Source organism: Salmo salar, chromosome 14 (assembly GCF_965601325.2).
Source record: "Salmo salar chromosome 14, fSalSal1, whole genome shotgun sequence".
Taxonomy (NCBI): domain Eukaryota; kingdom Metazoa; phylum Chordata; class Actinopteri; order Salmoniformes; family Salmonidae; genus Salmo; species Salmo salar.
The window spans coordinates 90,580,578-90,585,989 of NC_138304.1; the positions used below are offsets into that span (position 1 = coordinate 90,580,578).

At 43.0% G+C, this 5,412-nt stretch overlaps 2 non-coding genes across 2 annotated transcripts; both read left to right on the forward strand.

The window, feature by feature from the left end:
• Positions 1-1,205: 1,205 nt before the first annotated feature.
• trnal-aag (transfer RNA leucine (anticodon AAG)) lies at positions 1,206-1,287 on the forward strand. The gene has a single exon. It is a non-coding gene; the product is annotated as a tRNA-Leu (tRNA).
• A 736-nt stretch (positions 1,288-2,023) lies between these two features.
• trnal-aag (transfer RNA leucine (anticodon AAG)) lies at positions 2,024-2,105 on the forward strand. Its single transcript has one exon. It is a non-coding gene; the product is annotated as a tRNA-Leu (tRNA).
• Positions 2,106-5,412: the final 3,307 nt, after the last annotated feature.

Consider the following 5,412-nt stretch of genomic DNA (forward strand, 5'->3'; position numbering starts at 1 on the left):
TCTATATAATACATTCCTACCTGAATGTTGGCCAATGTTGCCATGCTGAACGTGACCCATGTTTGGCATTGGTTACGGTTTTCATTTTGCTGTTCAGTCTTGAAAATATAAAATGACTACTGCTAGCCTTAATTCAGAGAGGATGACTATGGTGAATGCATCCCTGCAAGTAGGGGAGGAGTAAATACCTGACTTGCTTTCTAACTAATGCATTGAACGGATAAATGTATTCCACAGCCCTAAGAGGTACGTCGGCAGGAGTCAGGAAAAGCACATACACACTCCAAATCAAGATTGAGTGGCTGCCTGGCAAGAACCTGAAATGGGCAATGTGTCTTTTCGTAATGGTATTAGGATAAAAAAACTGTGTAGTGCTCCAATAGCAAGACAGGCACCACTGAGAGGAAATGATTGGACAGACGATGGAATAAATTAAGTGGACTTGGCATTGGAGATGCTCATTGAGCGTTGTCATTGCGGTTTACTGTTGACTAAAGGTGACCAATCACAAAACCATTACACTGCTCTAGTATATTCAGCTGTGCCAGCATCAGGGTTCAGGCCAGTGGTGGAAAAACTATACAATTATCATACTTGAGTAAAAGTAAAGGTACCTTAAACAATCAGCCACCAAGTCCTGTGCTCTCGCGGTGGCAGTCGCAACTCCTACCGGTGGTTGTTCACGTCAAAGCCTTGATTGGAAACAAGGAAAGTTGGGCTGGGCCGTATGCCAAACCTAGCAGAAGGTTTTAACAATGGGTACTGTGGCTGAGCTGTCCAGAACACATCATTTAAGGATCCAGTCTTTTCATAGGTGTGGGTTCAAAGTCCACCGCTGCAACTTTTCCCAACAGAAAACTGTAATGTTTTTCAAACAAGGCCACCAAGGATACCGGACAAATAAAGGGATTCCAGCCTTTACCCTAATTCCCACTTCTGTTGTTGAAAATATCTGCTGCGTTATTCAGATTCAACCTGCTTTAGCCATAAAAGCAGAAACTAATTATAAGTGTACACGAAGGAAGAAAGAGCAACATGAGATAAATTAATATTGTAAAAAATAAAATAAAAAAAGATCAAGGATTTAAGAGCATCATGAGATACATAAAGATTTTAAAGAAGAAATGAAAAAGAAGACTAAAATACAAGGGAGTGCAGAGGCTCTAGGTAACTGAGGAGAAAGTGTGAATTAGTTGCTAGAGCTGGGTAGTGTGGCCGAGCGGTCTAAGGCGCTGGATTAAGGCTCCAGTCTCTTCAGAGGCGTCGGTTCAAATCCCACCACTGCCATGTTTATCGAGGTTGTTGGTGCAAGCATTCACATGTTCTGCTTTTTGCAGGGTTTTTGCGTTCATGTAGGGCCATGCGAGGGGGAAAAGAACAAATGCTGTGTGGCACGGATGGGGTTCCATCTCAAGCATTCAGTCCATTGCCTTAAACAATCAGACACCAAGTCCTGTGCTCTCACAGTGGTAGTCGCAACTCCTACCGGTGGTTGTTCACGTCAAAGCCTTGATTGGAAACAAGTAAAGTCTGGCTGGGCTGTATGCCGGACCCAGCAGTACATTTCAACGATGGGTACTGTGGCTGAGCTGTCCAGAACACTGAATTTAAGGATCCAGTCTATTCATAGGTGTGGGTTAAAAGTCTACCGCTGCAACTTTTCCCAACAGAAAACTGTAATGTTTTTCAAATAAAGGCCACCAAGGATACCGGACAAATAAAGGTATTCCAGCCTTTACCCTAATTCCCACGTCTGTTTATTGAAAATATCTGCTGCGTTATTCAGATTCAACCTGCTTTAGCCATAAAATCAGAAACGAACTATAAGTGAACACGAAGGAAGAAAGAGCAACATGAGATAAATTAAGATTTTTAAAAAGAACATCTAAAAAGATGAAGGATTTAAGAGCAACATGAGATACATAAAGATTTTAAAGAAGAAATGAAAAAGAAGACTAAAATACAAGGGAGTGCAGAGGCTCTAGGTAACTGAGGAGAAAGTGTGAATTAGTTGCTAGAGCTGGGTAGTGTGGCCGAGCGGTCTAAGGCGCTGGATTAAGGCTCCAGGCTCTTCGGAGGCGTGGGTTCAAATCCCACCACTGCCATGTTTATTGAGGTTGTTGGTGCAAGCATTTACATGTTCTGCTTTTTTGCAGGGTATTTGCGTTCATGTAGGGCCATGCGAGGGGGAAAAGAACAAATGCTGTGTGGCACGGATGGGGTTCCATCTCAAGCATTCAGTCCATCGCCTTAAACAATCAGACACCAAGTCCTGTGCTCTCGCGGTGGCAGTCGCAACTCCTACCGGTGGTTGTTCACGTCAAAGCCTTGATTGGAAACAAGGAAAGTTGGGCTGGGCCGTATGCCAAACCTAGCAGAAGGTTTTAACAATGGGTACTGTGGCTGAGCTGTCCAGAACACATCATTTAAGGATCCAGTCTATTCATAGGTGTGGGTTAAAAGTCTACCGCTGCAACTTTTCCCAACAGAAAACTGTAATGTTTTTCAAATAAAGGCCACCAAGGATACCGGACAAATAAAGGTATTCCAGCCTTTACCCTAATTCCCACGTCTGTTATTGAAAATATCTGCTGCGTTATTCAGATTCAACCTGCTTTAGCCATAAAAGCAGAAACTAATTATAAGTGTACACGAAGGAAGAAAGAGCAACATGAGAAAAATTAAGATTTCAAAAAAGAAAATCTAAAAAGATGAAGGATTTAATAGAAAATTACTCAAGAAAAAGTGAAATTCACCCAAGAAAATACGACTTGAGTAAAAGTCCAAAAGTATTCGGTTATTAAATATACTTAACTATCAAAGGTAAATATAATTCCTAAAATATAATTGTTTCAAAAGTAAAAGTACACTGCTCAAAAAAATAAAGGGAACACTTAAACAACACAATGTAACTCCAAGTCAATCACACTTCTGTGAAATCAAACTGTCCACTTAGGAAGCAACACTGATTGACAATAAATTTCACATGCTGTTGTGCAAATGGAATAGACAACAGGTGGAAATTATAGTCAATTAGCAAGACACCCTCAATAAAGGAGTGGTTCTGCAGGTGGTGACCACAGACCACTTCTCAGTTCCTATGCTTCCTGGCTGATGTTTTGGTCACTTTTGAATGCTGGCGGTGCTTTCACTCTAGTGGTAGCATGAGACGGAGTCTACAACCCACACAAGTGGCTCAGGTAGTGCAGCTCATCCAGGATGGCACATCAATTCGAGCTGTGGCAAGAAGATTTGCTGTGTCTGTCAGCGTAGTGTTCAGAGCATGGAGGCGCTACCAGGAGACAGGCCAGTACATCAGGAGACGTGGAGGAGGCCGTAGGAGGGCAACAACCCAGCAGCAGGACCGCTACCTCCGCCTTTGTGCAATGAGGAGCAGGAGGAGCACTGCCAGAGCCCTGCAAAATGACCTCCAGCAGGCCACAAATGTGCATGTGTCTGCTCAAACGGTCAGAAACCGACTCCATGAGGGTGGTATGAGGGCCCGACGTCCACAGGTGGGGGTTGTGCTTACAGCCCAACACCGTGCAGGACGTTTGGCATTTGCCAGAGAACACCAAGATTGGCAAATTCGCCACTGGCGCCCTGTGCTCTTCACAGATGAAAGCAGGTTCACACTGAGCACATGTGACAGACGTGACAGAGTCTGGAGACGCCGTGGAGAACGTTCTGCTGCCTGCAACATCCTCCAGCATGACCGGTTTGGTGGTGGGTCAGTCATGGTGTGGGGTGGCATTTCTTTGGGGGGCCGCACAGCCCTCCATGTGCTCGCCAGAGGTAGCCTGACTGCCATTAGGTACCGAGATGAGATCCTAGACCCCTTGTGAGACCATATGCTGGTGCGGTTGGCCCTGGGTTCCTCCTAATGCAAGACAATGCTAGACCTCATGTGGCTGGAGTGTGTCAGCAGTTCCTGCAAGAGGAAGGCATTGATGCTATGGACTGGCCCGCCCGTTCCCCAGACCTGAATCCAATTGAGCACATCTGGGATATCATGTCTCGCTCCATCCACGAACGCCACGTTGCACCATAGATTGGCCAGGAGTTGGCGGATGCTTTAGTCCAGGTCTGGGAGGAGATCCCTCAGGAGACCATCCGCCACCTCATCAGGAGCATGCCCAGGCGCTGTAGGGAGGTCATACAGGCACGTGGAGGCCACACACACTACTGAGCCTCATTTTGATTTGTTTTAAGGACATTACATCAAAGTTGGATCAGCCTGTAGTGTGGTTTTCCACTTTAATTTTGAGTGTGACTCCAAATCCAGACCTCCATCGGTTGATAAATTGGATTTCCATTGATTATTTTTGTGTGATTTTGTTGTCAGCACATTCAACTATGTAAAGAAAAAAGTATTTAATAAGATTATTTCATTCATTCAGATCTAGGATGTGTTATTTTAGTCTTCCCTTTATTTTTTTGAGCAGTGTATAAATCATTTCACATTCATTATATTAAGCAAAACAAACACCACAATTTTCTTTTTATTTACGGATAACCAGGGGCACACTCCAACACTCAGGTATAATTTACAAACAAAGCATTTGTGTTTACTGAGTCGGCCAGATCAGAGACAGTATGGATGACCAGGGATTTCCTCTTGATAAGTGTGTGAATTGGACCATTTTCCTGTCCTGCTAAGCATTCGAAACCTAAGGAGTACTTTTGGGTGTCAGGGAAAATGTATGGGGTAAAAAGTACATTATTTTCTAGTAAAGTACAGATACCCCAAAAACTACTTAAGTAGTTTTACTTAAGTACTTTACATGAGCGGTCCACCGATTAATCGGAATGGCCGATTAATTAGGGCCGATTTCAAGTTTTCCTAACAATCGGAAATCGGGATTTTTGGACGCCGATTTGGCCGATTTCTTTTAAAACAAAGAAATTATACTTTTTTTATATATATATATATATATATATATATATTTTTTTTTTTCTTTTTACCTTTATTTAACTAGGCAAGTCAGTTAAGAACACATTCTTATTTTCAATGACGGCCTAGGAACGGTGGGTTAACTGCCTTGTTCAGGGGCAGAACGACAGATTTTTACCTTGTCAGCTCGGGGTTTCAATCTTGCAACCTTACGGTCCAACTAGTCCAAAGCTCTAACCACCTGCTTTACATTGCACTCCACGAGGAGCCTGCCTGTTATGCGAATGCAGTAAGAAGCCAAGGTAAGTTGCTAGCTAGCATTAAACTTATCTTATAAAAAACAATCAATCAATCATAATCACCAGTTAACTACACATGGTTGATGATATTACTAGTTTATCTAGCCTGTCCTGCGTTGCATACAATCGCTTAGGTACACGTTGCTCCAACCATAAACATCAATGGCTTTCTTAAAATCAATACACAAGTATATATTTTTAAACCTGCATATTTAGTTA